An 18,057-nucleotide genomic window follows, 5' to 3' on the forward strand; every position below is an offset into this window, starting at 1 on the left:
CAGACTTGGGAGTCTCCTGTCTTTTTGTGCCAAAGACTAAGGCTAAAATCCTTCCTTACCTAGTCTGGTGCTGTTGCCAGATTTAAAAAAAAAGAAAAATTCTTTCCTGGTTCCTGTTTATCATTATCAGATAGTTGTTCCAAAAAATGTCCGTATGCACATATTGCTCTCCTAGGTACTATTCAAAGCAAATAGAGCAAGGAGTCAAGGCTGCACTAGGAACAGAAATTCTAGAACTCACACAAAATGTAGCTGACTGGGAGCCAGATGCACAGAGAGAAAGTCTGCTCAGAACTGGGCCAGTCCTGAGAGATTTTGGTTGACCTCACAAGCAGGCACTAAATTCTTCAGAACTGCTAAGGAAAGAAAGAGAGAGCCTGCATCTACTGCTGACAGTGAGGGATGAAGTCCGTTATTTCTGTCCATCTCTTATGAGTGGCAGAGAGTTGGGAGTTTACCCAGAAGGTAGACACAGCCTGCCTGTGGGGGTGAGGACTGGGGAAGGTGCGGAGGGGAGAGGTGTCAGAGAGAGGAACTGAGGAGGTACTTCTACGAGAAGACTGAGAACTTAGACCCTTACTTGAGATTCCATTTCCCATACCAGGGGTGCAGCAGGTGGGAGGGGCAGAGAGAGGCATCAGTCTACTGGGGTCCAGGAAACATATTCAGCTGCAAGTGCTGGTAGCGCAGTGGCAGTGTGTAGGGAGAGAAGTCGCCAACCCATTACGTGGCTGTGGAGTGGCCACCACATCGCTGTCTGCTGTCCACTGTGAAGTGGCGCAGAGAGGTGGTCCGCAAACTGTAGTCAGCAGGCCAATCTGGCCTGTGGCCTGTTTTTATGTGGCTGGAGAGTTAAGAATGGTTTTTCGTATTAAAAGGGAAGTTTTTAAAAAACAAAGTATGTGTCAAAGACCGTATGTAGCCCCCAAAGCCTAAAATATTTTCTTTCTGGCCCTTTGCAGAAAAAGTTTGCTGTCCCTGGTGGGGAGGACTGGCTATATATGGATGACTCAGGCGAAGATTCCCCTGGGGGTGTGGCCACGTATGGACTGGCCTTCATGGACTGGACCGCCGTGGGCACAGCCTCCCTCTAGGCCCGGGGAGGACCAGACGCTCGTCGCTGCAGCTGCAGGGGCAGCCCCTCCATGGGAATCTACGTCGTGGCATTGCCCTCATGGAACTTAGGGATTATTCTAGTGTCCAAGATTGGCTTTGTAAACACTCTACATACTCAGGGGGTTTTGTTTGTTTTTTTGTTTTTTAATTAAACAGTATTCTTCAACTGAAAGACTAACGTGCTCATAATTTTTTTAAAAGAAGTTATGCAATGAAAAAGTCTTCCTTCTGTCCTGGACTCCCAGTTCAAATGAGCTACTAGCAAGAATACTCGTGTATCCTTACTCTGTATGTGTGTGTGTTTGTCCTTTTACTCTATACAAATGGGAACAAGTCACACCACTGTCCCGGCTCTTGCTTTTTTTAGCTTGGTGATGTAATGAGAAGATCTTTTCACATCACCAAATACAAATCTGGCTCCTTTTTGATATCAGCATACTGGTCCTTTGACTGCATGTACCATATTTGAATTAATTATTCCCTTATTAATAAGAGGGACATTGTCTCCAGTGTTTGTCTATGACAAACAGTACTGAATTTCTTTAAATTTTTTATTTGTTTGCTTTTTGTGAGGAAGATTGGCCCTGAGCTAACATCTGCTGCCGATCTTCCTCTTTTCTTTATTTTTTCCCTCCCCGGCGCCCCAGTGCATAGATGTATATCCTACTTGTAAGTTATTCAACTTCTCCTATGTGGGACGCTGCCTCAGCATGGCTTGATGAGAAGTGTGTAGGTCCACGCCCAGGATTTGAACCTGCAAACCCCAGGCCACTGATGTGGAGCACTCGAACTTAACCACTGCACCACTAGGCTGGCCCCCTGCATTTCTAATCCTTGTACAAATAGCTTTGTACAAGTGAGTGAATGTAACTGGAGGATAAATTCCTAGAGGTAGAATTGCTGAGTTGAAGGGTAAATGAATTTTAGATTTTGATACATATCAACAAACAGCCCTCTAGAAAAATCTCCCCAAATCGTGCTCTCCCAAGGGTAAATGAGAGACCCTTTTCCACAGCATCTTCCTTAACACTGAGCGTTACTGTTACGAATTTGATAGGCGAAATGACGTTCCATTATATATTATTGCATAAACTACCATCTTCTATGTTTATTTTTATAGGATCTGCCAGTTCATGCTTTTTTTAACTGAGGTGTTAGAGTTTCTCTTTTTAACACTTCCCATACTTCCTACACACAAACTCCAAAATACACAAACTTTCCGCCTTGTTTGCGTACCATATCCCCAGAGCAATGCCTACAACTGTGCCTGATAATAAGGCAGAGAATAAGTACTTGTTAAAAGAATGAAAAATTTTAAAAAGCATTATACACTAATAAAATTAGACCCTTTGACTGTCACTATGTGTGCAAATAATATTTTTCACTGTGCCATATTTCCTGGTTTTCTTATTTATTTATTAATGTTTGCAATGTAAAGTGTTCACGAACTTTTCCATGTTTAAGGATATGATTCTTTGATTCATTTAAAATACATTTTGCTATGAGATGTGTGGAAGGACTCCAACTTAATTTTTTCTGCCTTGGTGTGGTTTTAAGGACGCCTGAATGGGCCCCTGCCTAGGACTCCTTCTGAATGCTGGCTGGCCTGTGAAATCCCACTGTAAGCACATCATGCCTTTATCTCAAGGCTCTGAGTCACATTTCCGAGAAGTAGTTTTAACGTTGTGGAGTCTTATACATTCATACAAACAAACACATAAATTATTTCTAAAGTAGGGTTGACTGTGATGGAATCATGGGACGTTATGACCCAACTGGAAGGCTGGTCGGTGTAGAGAGAGAAGACCCCATTAGAGAGACAAACATGCAGGAGGAGGAAGTTGGAAATTCCAGAGATGACTTCTGCTTATTTCACAATAATTCTAAGGCTGGCTTGATGAAGATACTCTGCTTTCAAGCTATGTGCTATTTTATTTTGTGTTTTTCTCATGGAATGCAGAGATGTCGATTCTGAGCCTCCCTGTCCCTTGAGATCTCGGGGAGACTGGACAGTTCGAAGCCCACCCAAACATTTTTGAGAATTCCTGGAAGTCTTAAGTTTTCATGCTTCCTCTGCCTCTTCAGCTCCCGCTTGTTCACCACTTGCTGTGGGATGCCTCACATGAACCCCAGTGGAAACACGAACCCTTCTTCCTTTTTGTTACCCAATCACCAGCAGAAAGCCCTCATGCCCAATCATTGTGGGTTTAGTGGAGTCTGCTGAAGACGTTTTTCATTGAAACGTTCTACCATCGCTCTGGCACCATCTTTCTCCCTATCCTAACCCTCTGTCTCTGCTAGTCATCCTCGCCACTGGATTGGTCCACTGGCTTGCAACTTTTTTCTCTGTTAAGACACATAGCACCCTCCCCTTCTGAAACTTTGTCCAGCAGGAAGGGGAGAGAGTGGGTGACCTTTAACTCCCCACAGAATTTTTCCAACAAAGACGATTTCGTACCCAAATGGAAATCTAGTACCAACTGTTAAGATCATAAAATGTTCTCTACCTTCTTACATTAACATTACATTTTAACAGATCCATTACTGCTTTCTCCCATCACGCTCCAACTATCACCCACACAGCCATCCGCATGCACACACTTCTCTCCTTGCTTTTCCTTATCCATTACAAAGAACTTAACAACCATTATGAAAGCTAAATGAATTAAAATGATTGATAGTCTTCAGGGCATGGCTGAGTTTTTGCTGGTTCATTGCAGTGCAATAGATTAGACAGACGGGTCCAGACCTCATCCAGAAATTAGAACTGCTCATCAAGTGGCGCAGACACTTAGTGGGCTCAGTGATCCCTTAACAATTTGAGGTCCTAGGAGAAAGTTCAGATGGATAGACAGGAGGCAACAGATAGAAGAGATAGTGTAATACTTCCTGCTGCACCAGAGGAGTCTACATAGACTCAGTCACACAAAGTCCAGACAAGTGGGCAGAGGCTGATGACAGAGAATCCAGCAGCTGATCACACATGGGTGGATTCGTCTGGTGTTCTCAATCGCAGGTACTTGCGTATCTAGACTGCCAGTGAGGAGCATCAGTGAAATCTGATGGCAGGGAGCAGACCCCGGCTCTAATTCAGTGGGCAGAACTGTTGCCCCTGAAAACAGGGTGAAGGAGGCTGAAAAAATAAGTAGGGGGTGTAGCAGACTGCTAAAACTGAAAATGGGAACACATCCAAAAGGGAAGGTAAATCTGATTATGAATCTCTGGAAGACGGGTCAGTAAAGTATGGCCCATGGGCAATCCAACCCAGCTCCTATTTTTGTAAATAAAGTTGTATTGAAACACAGTCACACTCATGCATTTGCGTGTTGTCTGTGTCTACTTTCCTGCTCTAATAGCAGAGTTGAGTAGTTGAAATAGAGATCATGTGGCCTGTAGAGCCTAAAATATTCACTATCTGGCCCTTTACAGAAAAGTTTGCTGGCCTCTGTTCTAGAATGTGGATTCTTGAGAGCAGAGAGTTTTCTCCATCTTGTTCACACTCTACTCCCAGCACCTGCAATAGTGCCTGGCACATGTTGGGTACTCCCTCAGTGTTTGTTAAATGAGAGAAAGAAGCCCAGAATATTAAGCATCTCTTACTTTCCAAGCTCCTTTCTCCAAAGAATAGGACTGGTCATGGAGATTAGGATGGGGCTCCTCTCAGCCATGGAGAGGGCAAGGTCTGCAGAGAACATACCAGAACCTGAAGATCATCCTACAGGCAAAGGAAAGTTTTCAGACATCCTTGACTGCTTCACCAACAGAAATCTTCCCTGTGTGTCTATTTCTAGGAATGAAGCCTAATTTTAAATCTGCAGAATGAGCTAGGCACCCTGATAGTTTTCACTAATGAATTCTAATGGTTAATTAAGCTTAGTCTCTTAATGGTTTTCTCCCTCTATCAGGGCCCTCCTCGCTGGCTCTGCTCAGAGGGCACAAAATGATATCTACTGATTGCGTTTCTTCAAAAAAAGCTTTGAGTTCACTACAGGTTTCTTTTCCTGTCCTTATTGATCCTCCTTGTTTGCGCTGAAAATTGAGAGCTGATTGGAAAATTTTAAGAATGGCAACTAGCTAGTCATGCTCATTTTTCCATTTTAAATGCCTGCAGCTGACCTTCCTGACCTTGGGCCTGGGTAAAGGTTGGTGGTAAGTGACCATTCGTCCTCCCCAACCACCAGAGTCTCTGAAGTGGTAACACAAAACTCTCATTCTTAGAATCAGAACTTGACAAGGATGTCAACTCCTGCCTCAGGCACCAAAACTGCCAAGCAAATTGCGCTCCACTATCTTATGCCTCCTGAGAGAGCATTTGTCAGTGGACCTTGAGATCCCTTCATTGGCCATTTCCTTCAAGGCTTCCTTTCTTTCTTTCTTCCTTTCTTTCTTTTGTTCTTTCATTCTTTCTTTTATTCTCTCTCTCTCTCTTTCTTTCTTTCTTTTTTTGCTGAGGAAGATTTGCCCTGAGCTAACATCTATTGCCAGTCTTCCTTTTTTTGCGTATGAGCCGCCTCCACAGCATGGCCACTGACAGATGAGTGATGTTGGTCCACACCTAGGAAACGAACCTGGGCCGCCAAAGCAGAGCATGCCAAACTTAACCCCTAGGCCACCGGGTCTGGCCCCTCTAGATTTTCTTTCTTAAGGAAGAAGGGAGATTATGCTTTGATTGACAAGTCTTCAAACCCTGTGAGTGTGGTCACCTCTTGTCTTAGTCTGTTCAGGCTGTTACAACAAGAATATCATAGACTGAGTAGCTTAAATGACAGAAGTTTATTTCTCACAGTTCTGGAGGCTGGAAGTCCCAGATCAAGGCGCCAGCAGATGTGGTGTCTGGTGAGAGCCACCTTCCTAGTTTGCAGATGGCCATCTTCTCATTGTGTTCTCATATGGCAAAGAAAGAGATTCTCTCTCTCCTGTCTCTTGTAGGGTACTATTCCCATTCGCGAAGGCTCTACTCCATGACCTAATCACCCCAAAGTCCCTGCCTCTAGATAGCATCAAACTTCCACATAGGAACTTTTGGGGGACACTAACATTCAGCCCACAGCTTCACTCCCCTTCACCTCTGGAGCGCTAACACTAGTAAATGAATCGCATGCTCTCCTGGCCTCCCTGGTTGTTTGGGAGCATTCTGATTGGTTTACGTCTCCTGGGGTTTTCAATGAGAAGGCACCTGACGTCGGTTCCAATCATCAGACAGCCACTCTCCTCACTTCTATACAAATGTGCACTATTTACAGCATCTGCTAGAGCGGAAAACTAGGCAGCACAGCTACCCGAAACCAATTGCAAAACTGGAGGGAAAAAAGGGACGAAAATGACAGTGGGCAAAAGATGTGCAAGCAGACCCTCTGTGTCTGTGAATCTGTACATCTGTTTGGCAATTAGACTTCAGCACATTCAAGTCTGGAGCAATGTGAGGCTGGAGCAACTTCGTTCCGTGGCTTTCCCCGGACACGGTGGAAGGCGTCCACAGCATCAGGGTGCTTTTTCCTTCCAAAAGAGTTAGCAGAGACAGTGTTAACGTTTAATTAAAACAGGACCTGATAACATCTGGGAGGAGTGCTGTAACTGTCCCCTCCTTCAGTTTGCCTCTCTGTGAAAACACGTATTCATTACCAGGACCTGTCGGTATACAGTAACACTGCATCTAAGTCCCTTTTTACACATTTTGCACATGAGTGACGAAGGGCACCACGGTAAGGCTATTGTGTCTTCACTGCTGGAAAGTAGAGTTTGGAAAGTAAAACTCTCTTTTGTGGTTAAGGTACGTTTGACGTATGTGTCGAAATATGCAAATCAATTGTGTCTTGTGAGGTATATAAAAGTGTCCCTTAGCACTGTGCCTGGCATATAGCAGGTGTTTAATAAATGCTTTGTAATTATTGAGACATTGTCAAAAGTGCACTGGCACGTCCCTTAACCTTTTTCAGAGAGAAATGTTACCATCGATGTCCCTTGTTAATCCCTCACAGACACCACAGGAGCCAGTTCCCGTCATCAAAAGTAATTTTCCTGGGGGCCGGCCCAGTGGCGCAGCGGTTAAGTTCACACGTTGCGCTTCTCAGTGGCCCGGGGTTTGCCGGTTCGGATCCTGGGTGCAGACATGGCACTGCTTGGCACGCCATGCTGTGGCAGGCGTGTTGGTCTCTGAAGACCCACAGATACAGCAAGCACATGAACGGTTAGCTATGTAAAGACAAGTTAATAGATAATTGGGTAGAGAGAGTAGAATTTAAAATGTCATATAGATTATAGTACTATTTTATGCAAATTGGTAATGTGGACATAGATATACCCAGCTGGCTCTTTGTAGTCTATAGTATTGAATGGGTACCATGTCTCAGGCAGTGAGCAACGGCTCTAACACATTATTTAATTTCATCTTCAAAACACCTGAAGACGTAATAATCATGTCCCTGTTTTATGACTGAAGAAATTGAGGGTAGGACAGAGAAGAGAGAAGGAAAAAGAGGACTCAGAGTGGGCAGGATGAGAAGAGAGCAAAGAGCAAGAGGGGGAAGAGGAGGGAAGGAAGGCGGACATGAGGGAGAAAAGAGGAAAAACGAGCATTCCAGAACATCTCTGCTGAAATTACACAAGCAGTGACTGGGTTTTCTACCACAAGTAGAAAAAATTTGCTGCTTTGTGTTTAAAGAAAAATGTAAAAAGATATCTTCAGTTAGTTTTCTACTTAGGAGTGTATTTACAGTATTTTACATGGAATAGCTCATTCTTATCAACAGCCTAACAACAGTGTAGTAGTCTGGAATATTGACAAGCACCTTAGACAAAAAAAGCTCTTTAAAAACTGATTTCTGAGAGAATTTTCTTTCCTTATACATAATTTAGCATTTTGATTAGAGGTCTGAAATATGCAATCTTGAACAGAGAGGTACGATCGTTTCGCGTTGCAGACTCCGTGACCACGTCCTGTTTCCTCTGAAGCAGCTCTGGGAGGCGTGTTCACTGCAGGCCATCGTCTCCGGGGGCAGGATGGGGTGGAGAGGACTGTGATTGCAAGGAGAAGGATTTTATGTGGATGTTTGGGAGAATTCCCGGCCACAAGATCAAGGTCACATGTGAAATAGTTTAAAACTTGGAAAGGCCCTTCGGTGCCCAAATCCAGAATCCTAATTTTATAGGAAAAGGAAACTGAGGTCCCGAGGGGTTAAGGCACGCGTTAGTACTCTTCTCGGAGCTTTCCCAGGAGGGGGCCAGCGGGGCATCTGGGATAGCACTGACTGTACGAAGTGCCTTCGGGAGACGAGAGGAGGGACTGGAAGGGGCCTTGAGGGACCTTCTTCCACATGTGGGATTTTGAGCTTCCTTCTGGGAGTTCATCCCTTCAGCTCTCCTCAGCTAGCTTTTGCTGGTGAGCAAGAAGGGGGAGGAACGAGCAGAAAAGAGGAGAGAAAAGAAGAAAAATTTTTAAAAAGAGAGATAGGAAATAACTAGAACTGATTACATGATTGATCCCTTATTAAGTATGCAATACTCTGATAAACACTTTATAAAGATCGCCTCACTTAATCTTTTCAATCACCAACGAGGTAGACATCATGGTCACCACTCTACTAATGAGGAAACCGAGACACAGAGGTTCAGAGACTCACCCAAGTTCACACGGCTGGTGAGTGACGGAGCTGATAGACCCAGACAGTTTGGTTCCAGAGCTCAAATGCTAAAAAGAGAAAGAGAAATAAGGGGAGAGAAGAGAGAAAGGAGGGGAAGAGAAAGAGAGAAGATGGAAAAGAGAGGAAACACAAAGATATGAGAAGGGAAAAGACAGAAATATTGAAAAGGCAGAGAGGAGACAGGGGAGAGCCCTGTGTGGTTGCAGCTTACGAGAAGAGCGATCAGGACATAACCTCCCATCCTGGGAGGGCCTGGCCAAGGCCCCACGTGGGGTGGCTTGACAGCTCCAAGATCACTTTGGTTTTTAGTTGGAAGCCTCTAGACTTCCTGGTGAAATTACATTGCTCATCTCTTCAGTGCAGTTGGCATTGTTAGATGCATGTTTGTTACAGGCTCCTGCAAAAGGCAGGTATTTAATTCATAAATTTCAATCTCTACCTTCTCTCAAATTTTTACAAACCACTAAATATCTCAGATTGGACAAAATCATTCTGTAGCTCTGCCTAAAAGCAGCTCTGTCTCTTGCAAAGGACTTCAAAAGGGAACGTGCTGCGGTGGAGAACGGAGAAGACATAAGTCCTCATGAAGATTCTTGCAGAAGGTAAGTCCTAACTTGGATGGAATTCTGCTACTTCACTTAACAAAAATTAAAAAAAAAAAATTCCACCATTCATCTTCAAGCCTGTAGACCTTTGTATGTGCCGTCCACTCTCTGAGCGTCCCTTAGCCCTCCTCTATTTCTGGACTTTGCCTGTTTATCTTTCCTTAGGGAAATCTTCCGGGGACATGATCTCCTTCTCCATTTTCCCAGACTTTGTGTACACCAAAATCATGACAGCACGCACAAATAAATCATTGATGAGTTATACAACATTTAATGACTCCCCTTCAAATCTGACCAAAGAATTTTATGTGCTGACAGTCTTTATCAATAGAGGAATGAGAATGGGAGGTGGGTCTCATGTCAACACAAATAGAATTTATCAACAATCTGTTGGGAACCTGAGTCTGACTAATAGATTTGGTGCTGAGTGGCAGAAAGCAGCTAATTGAACTTAGGTTGTGTTTTTTTATGTCGTGTCATAATAGGGATCACTTCATGAATGACTGCTGCACAGAGCCACCCAGATTGTGCCCTGAGTGGCTCCCAGGACAGCCATACACATGCAGTTCACCTGGATGGCACTCCAGGGCTGTGCAGTACACAATGTGGACAACTGTATTGGCAGCCCTGGGTAAGCACCTACCATGTGCCAGACATGCACATCCTGCATCCTTAATCCTCATAACAACTCTTGAGGTAGAAATAACTTGGCCAGATATACACAGTGACAAGCCTAGGGTTTGAATGAAGGTTTATCTCATCCCCAAACCCTCTTTTCATCTACGGCAATGACCACCATTTCCCGAGGGCTTACCATATGCCCGGAACTCCTCTATGGCTGCACCCCACTGTCTCAGTGAATCTCCTGACAGCACTCGGAGAGAGGAAGTACCAGTCTGGGCTCAGTCATAGAGGGGGACCACCCGAGGCACACGTTTACTGCAGAGATTTGAGCTGCCCAGTGTGAGAGCTGGTTAAGCAGTCTGCATGGCTTTCACATCTGTTGCCTCTGCATCTAATGTTGGACCTTGAAGTCCACAGGGCAGGCGGTGGAGGCAGGCAGAGGTTAGATGTAAACTGAGGGTGAGCAAGGCCAAGCCGGGACCCACAAGCACGAGCTGGAGCCTTGTAGGGGCCACAAAGACCAATTGGAATCAGTACCAGTTCTTGTTGCCTTTGACTTTGATGGGTTGGGGGTCCTGCAGAGCCTGGGGGCCTTTGTCATGGAGTTAAACACACACACACCTGGCCCAGGAGTCAGAGAAGCTGAAGAAAGGTCTAAGGAAGCAGGAGCGGTGGCAGGCCCAGTTGCGGCCTCGTGCCGTTGAGGTGAGCCTGCAGGTGAGTGACAACCTGTGCGACCTACAACATGGCTGCTGCTTCACTTCTGCTCTCCAGCTCTCCCACAAGAGATTGTCTCTCGTCATCTACTCTAACCGAAAACACACAGGAAAGGAAGGGTATTCTGGAACCTATAGTTCAATCTAGCCAAGTTAACACATTACGAAGCCACTGCAGAGGGTTACTATTATTTTTTTATTTAACAGATGACAACATTGAGGCACAGAGAGGTTGAGCAACATGTCGAAGGACACAGAGTTAGCATACCATTTAGTCAGCCTTGGACCCTGGAGTAGCAGTATTGTTACTGAGAGATGGCCTCCCTTGACGTTAGGACTGTCCAAGAGACTGGAGAGGCCTAGAACTTGCTGAGGGACAGCCCAAGGGCCAGAGTGCCTTCGCAGGTAGAGGAAAGGGGACAGAGAGCATGTAGATCTGAAGACCTCAGGCCACAGAGGCCCCTGGTCACCTCTGAAGATGCAGGTGCAGAATTAGCACCCAGGACAAGCCGGGGAGGGCCACTGAGCACCAAAGAAGGTCTCCCATCCGGGTGCTACAAACCTCTAGCTGGAGCCACTGTACTCCTGAGGAACCTCTACCTCAGATGTCATCCTAGAAGAGAGGGGAGGACTCCGAACTGACTGGGTATTCACCCAAAGCGACCCACTGAACCTAAAAATTCCTGAGCTTAATCCAGAAGTGACTAAGTGTCAAGGTTACACAACCTTGTTTTTGTTCCCTGGAGTTGTGTAGGCCATCCTCGTCTGAGAACAGTGACATCCCTCCAGGAATGTGAGAACAGGGCCTGTGGACGAAGACTGGGATCCATTTTCTCAGTAGCTCCCACCCTACTATGCACTAACCGTAGGAGCTTGGGTAAGTTCTTCATTCATTCTGTGCCTTGGTTTCTTGGGTGGGAAAATCCAGGGTAGAAATAGTGCCTTGCTTGTTACCGTGAGAATCCAATGAGCTCCTCCGTGTACAGCGCTGGCAGCGTCACAGAGGGTGCTGTGCCACCTACATCCGCGGGGTACACTTACACACTGACGTCGAGTTCTGAGGGGCTCTCCTCTCCTGACACCCACAGTCCTGACGCCGTGGCTGGCAGATAGCCTCAACGATGCCCGCTATTGTTATTTTAGGTATGGGTACTGCATTCCTGTTTCCCGCCTCCTCTGGTGGCCTGTCCTCCCCGCCTCCCCCCAGCCTGGGCGAAGGGCTTTCGAGTGCTGCCCTCTGCCTCTCGCAGCACGCGCTGCCAGCTACAAGACACTGCGTGCCTGAGTGAACACAGCTGTTACATGAAGAGTGGGCATATGAGGCCAAGTCTTCTGACATCACACCTGGTGACCTCATCACACACTCCTGAGTTTCAAAATGCTGGAGAAGCGGCTGCTGAGACGGGCAGCCAGTGGGAGAAGGGCCGAGACAGGAAGTGGATTCGATTCCGACGGCTGCTGTAACAACCACCACAAACTTGGTGTCTTCAAAGCACAGAAACTTATTTTCTTACAGTTCTAGAGGTCAGGAGTCCAAAATCAGCATCACCGGGTTGAAATCAAGGTCGGGGCAGGACGGCGCTCCCTCTGCAGGCTCTAGGAGAGAAGCCACTCCCTGCCTCTTCCAGCCCTGGTGGCTGTGGGACTCCTCGGTTCATGGCTGCAGCATTCCGACTCTCCAGGCCAGCATCTTCAGATCTCTCTCTGCTCCATCTTCACATGGCCTTCTCCTCCCTGTGTATCAAAGGTCCCCCCTGCTTTTCTCTCTTTTGTGTGTGTGTGTGAGGTAGAGTGGCCCTGAGCTAACATCTGTTGCCAATCTTCCTCTTTTTGCTTGAGGAAGATTGCGGCTGAGCTAACATCTGTGCCAGTTTTCCTCTATTTTATGTGGGATGCTGCCACAGCATGGTTTGACAAGTGGTGCTATGTGGGCACCCGGGATCCAAATCTGCAAACCCCGGCCGCCGAAGTGGAGTGTGGGAACTGAACCACTACTCCATGGGGCAGCCCCTGCTTTTCTCTCATAAGGACAGTTACGATTGCATTTAGGGTCCACCCAGATAATCCGGGATAATCTCCCCATTTCAAGATCCTTTAGCTTAATCACATCTGAAAAGACCCTTTTCCCAAAAAAGGTAACATTTACACCTTTCAGGGGTTAGGACTTAGATATCTTTGTGGATCATTAATCAGCCGTCTACAGGTAGTTATAGGCATTTTCTGTAGAATTATCTGGACTTTATTTTTTTTTTTTCTATTTTGGTATGGGAGGAAGCAGTTATGGCCCAATTCCCAGGAAATTTCCTGATATCATGGCCTCCTGGGGCCCTGGGTAGAAAGTCTGTGACTGTGACATTCTTCCCTGAGAAGCAGAGCTGCTTAACTGCCATCAGTCAAGCAACAAGCGCCAACTGTGCATCTTCCATGTATGTGGTGTTCACGTGGATATGCGCTGGGGATATGAGGATGAATAAACCAAGATGAGGACCCACCCTGAGAACAAATGGAGAGGAAGATGAAACTCAGAGCCACACATACAGTTCCTGTTCAACAAGTGCCTGACCCAAATCCCAGGATTGTCTGAGAGGCCAACTAAGTAGGAATTTCATTGAAAATAGGACCTGGTCCATTACAGATACCCCCCAAGGTCCCGTCCCTCCAGGGAGGCTGCTGAGCACTGTTGACAAGGCAGTCAAAGTGCCTTCAGCAGCCTTCAGCAGAAAACGCAGGTGACACATCTCAGTTCTTCTCGGCACTTTTGTTTTCGCTAAACTAGAGCTCCAAGTAGTATCTGCATAGGAGGTGGGGACACATCTGATGGTGGATTGTGTGGATATTTCTGGATTCATGCTGAATTAAGAGAAAAGAGTAGTAATTGATTTGGGGTGAGTATTTACATCTTCTCAATGTCTTATTTGTAACTTTCCCTGTAATTTTCCTGTAATCTATTTTCAAAGTGAATTTAGAATTGGTTTTGAAAATTATTGATGCATATTAAAATGATGCTAGCATTAAGTTTTGCAGATTTAATAGAATTCCATAAAATGATGAATATTACATGTAGATTTCAAACATAAAAGCCTATTGCCAAATAAGCCCCTAATAGTATTTACGCTGGAGGAGCTTTTAGTACTGGATGTGTGTGTTTTGGTCATAATCACAGAATTTTAGTTTCTAAAAACAACATTATGAGACCACCTCTTCTGTTATGTATATGAAGGTTGCTGTCTATCCCTGATTCTCCGTACTGAATTTCGCTCCTCGGTTGCCACTGCCTCAAACGCTGTCCTTCACTTTCTGCTGCCTCCTCCCACTTCCTCAGCAGCTTTCTCTGATGGAGCCCCCAGCCAAGCAGAACGGCACAGCAGTGATTTTAAACGTGAGAAAGCTGCCTTATGCCTTCGGTTCACTATGAAACAACTGTCAATTGTGCAAGCATATTTCTCAGTTTGTAACCTGACACAACTGACCGGTACTTGTGGAATTGAACATCAAACCTCACGGTGCTGCTGGGGGTCGGGGGAGGGGCAGGAGGGGCTACTTGCCCTGGCTTCCCCGGCATGTGGACGATCTGTCACAGAGACACAGTGAGAGGACAGAAAGCAGATGTTCATCATACGATTTTAAACTTGTACCCTGCTAGGAAAAATTATCCACGACTTGGAAACAAGGAAGAAGATTGCTACGTGTCCTTTACTGTCACGGGGAAGCACTGCCCAACGAGCCTGCGGAAGCGACACCTGGCTCTCCGGGGGAACGTAACTTGGTTGGCACAGCTGGTTAAGGTCCAGACAATTACAATTCTGATAAGATGTGATGAATTTCTTTTCTGACTCTGAAACAAGATAAGTAGCCAAACGTTAGGATTCCGTTGCTCTGTAGCATATTCACCAGTTGGTATCTAATTTAGCAATCTTATTTTAGCCTTCCTGTTTTCCCCCTTGACCATAAAAATCCCAAGTTTTCATATTCTCCTTTTGAATTGGTTTGGCCATCCTTCTGTCCCCCTACTAAGGAGTCAAATAAAAGGTCGGCATGTGTTCCCTATATATTGTGTGAAATCATTTTTAAGTTTTTTGAAAATTGTATTTTCACATCTGTTATCAGACCACACCGCCTGTACTGAACTATGACCTAATAGGTTCGTAAATCTCTCAACACCCTTGAGAGCGGCTCCATCACATGGCATGAGTTTATTAAGAGCATTAAATTCTTCAGTTAAACACTTAAAATATGGCACAATTTTTGTATCTGTAATTTAGCATTTTTGTATTTTTAATACATCAGGAGTCTCAAAAAACAAAAGAGGGCTGTCTTGACTTCCGAGAAGCCCTGGTTGATCATCCCCTTCCGAATGTGCCCCAAAAATGTGAGAAAGTCTCTTCTTGTTGCTAAACTGCCAATGGAATTTTAAAGACTTATTGAGCATTGAGAAACATTAACACAAATCCGCCTTTTCTTTCCTGAAATAAGAGCTTAAGGATGTCCCGAGGGGAAGGAAATCTTTCCCTTCGATTTTGGTTTTTATGTCTCCCTCACAGTCTGGGTACCATTAACACTTGACATCAAAGTCACAGGCCAAAAGCTTGACCTTCCTCAAAGGAATTCGAGAGTCAAAAATGACTGGTTATGGCCATGGAATTTTGGGACCCTAAAGGTAGAGGCTAGAGACTAGAGTCCAGCTTCCAGGGCTGCCCTTGATAATACTGAGCTGTGTGCCCTTGGCAGGGCCCCCTGGATCAGTGCAGTGCATCATCTGTACATACAGCAGCTCGGGGTGGGGGCTCACGAGATTCACAAGTTTAGCACATCCAAAGCTGGACTCATCATGCTCTCTTTTTTGTCTTCCCCATCTCAGTCGGTAGTCCCTATTTTCTTATGACAAACCTTAAAGTCAGTCTTAAAATACCCTTCTCTTCTGATGCAACTCAACCAAGCCCCAGTGATTCTACCACCTACACATCTCTTGAATTCATCCACACGTCCCCACGTCCATTGCCTCCAGCTAAAGTAAGACAATATTATTTCTCCCCTGAGACTGCCACAGTTTCCTAATTAATCTACTCACATCAATCCTTAGCTTCCCTCAATTTTGATAAATACAAATTAATAACCATTTGTTGGGGAGGAAGCAAATTTCCTCTACCTTTCTAGGTTCTTCTGACTGGTCTAAGAATTAAATTGACATAAGACAGATGAAGAGGAGAAAATCAAACTAAGTTTAATAACATACATACATGGGAGAAATGCAGGAAAACCAAGTAACTTGCCAAAATGGCTGAAGCCACCGCCTTAAATACCATCTTCAGCTAAAGACAAAGGAGGATGTTGGGGTTAGTAGTTTGGGACTTCACAGTGGGGAAAGGCAATTCACATGGAGAAGGAAAAGCAAATGTTTGGTAAGCAAATGTTTGCCATGCCTGGCAGAGACAATGGGCCATGGAGAGGTCCTTGATGAACGGGGCCTTGCCAGGTCCTCCCTGTCCACCACACCTAGCTCATGTTACACTACAGTTGTCTGTGGTGAGAGCTCCTTCCTGGAACAGGCCTTCTATCTTAAATTCTTTTAGGAAGTTAGGGGGAAGGTCAAAGTTTCTTCCTGAGTCTTTTGTTGTCAAAAATGATCAGCCCCAAATAATCAACCCAAAGGGACACATTTTGAGTTGGCAAATGCTGCTCCCCTACACATTCATCAGCTCCCTGCTCCCTTAGAGTGAAGCCAATCTGTATACGGCCTACAAGGCTCCAGATGTCTTATGCCCACTTATCGCTCCAAGCTCAGCCCCCATTCTTCTCCTCTTTGCTCTCTCATCCCCAGCTGCCATGGTCTTCTGTCAGTTCCTTGACTATCCCAGACTCCATACTGCCCCAGGGCCTTTTTACATCTTGTTCCTTCTGCTGAGAATGCTCTCCTTCCTCCTTGCCTCCTTAGGGATGACTTCCTGACCTCCTAGGCTGGGTTAGAATCCCCTGTTACAAGTTTTCACCTCACTTTCTATTCCTCTATCAAACCATTGACCACAACTGGAAATGTAGCAGTATTGCAGTATTTGAATATTCAGTACATCACTGAAATATGGAAATATATAGTTTTTTCTTTCTTCCTCTTTTTCTGTGTTTGTTGTAAAAAGAGTCATTTTATCCATCCTTCACGCAAGGGAGACTCTTTCCAGGTCACAGCAAAAATGTACCTCCCTCTCTCCACTCTTTCTGCTGCACGCAGACCAGGTAATTCTATTCTTTCTAAAGACCAAGAGCATCCTACCCTTGAGAGAAGGGAAACATGTATTCTGTTAGAAACGTTTGGGAGCGGGCCTAATAGGGACTCAAGCTTCTCCAGATGGTGAGGTCCTACTGGAAGAGATATGGGGGTTTTGAGCTGAAACATGAAGAGGCAGAGGGTGGGAACAGAGGAACACCAGGGGCAGAGGCAGGTTGGTGATAAGAAGGAGAGACTTCTGGATCTGAGGATTCCACATGCTCTCCACATGGGGGGCCTGATCCAGATTAGTTCTCTGTGAGTGGGTCTGCTGCTAGGAGGTGTCTGTCAAGTGGACTGATGGAAGGGCCACCGGGAGAGCAGCAAGCCCACCAGGCAGCCTTCATGCAAGTGGCAAATCCGAGTGACCTGCACCTCGACTACTCTCCATGCCCCTGTGAGGAGAGCTCCAGGGCACCTGTGAACCTGAGGGGATCTCTGGAACCAGAATGGGGCTCAGGAAGAGTTAACTTCTACAGAGTCTCCCTCTGGAGCACTCTGGAGCACCCAAGCTGGTCTAGAGCTCGTCTTCTTGCATAATTTAGTAACACTGCATTTAATACCCATACGTCTTCCCCTTCTCCCCCAGTGGAATGTGACTTCCCAGAAAGCTGGGACTTCTGATCACTGCTGTATGCCCGTATCTGACAGTAAATAGACAAAATTCTTGTTGAAGTCCCTACAGGGAAAATGAGGAGATTGGGTCACATAAGTGATTCTTAGGGTGATTTTAGCCTCAGAAGTGCTCCTAATTTAAAAAGAATTTGATGTAAAACTCCAATATGAATGTCAGTTAAAAAGGAGGGTGCTCTGGCTGAGTCAGGAAGAGGGATTTGGCTCTCAGCATCTCTGTAAACTCCTAACTCCCCTGCTCCTTTCTCGAGGAATCCTCCCCTGGGCTCCTTGGAACATCACCCAACACCTCCAGGACTGGATCATCTGTTAACGAGCCCGCTCTTCAGTTGCATAGAGGTTTCCAGTTACAACACGCTTTGCCATACCTTTTTCTCACTAAGTTGGTGACCTCAAAATGCATCCTGCCCTCAGACTCTCTGAAATTAGTGTGGCATGACAGTGAGCTAAGAAAATTGTAAGCT

The sequence above is a fragment of the Equus quagga genome, chromosome 6 (assembly GCF_021613505.1).
Source record: "Equus quagga isolate Etosha38 chromosome 6, UCLA_HA_Equagga_1.0, whole genome shotgun sequence".
Lineage (NCBI taxonomy): Eukaryota > Metazoa > Chordata > Mammalia > Perissodactyla > Equidae > Equus > Equus quagga.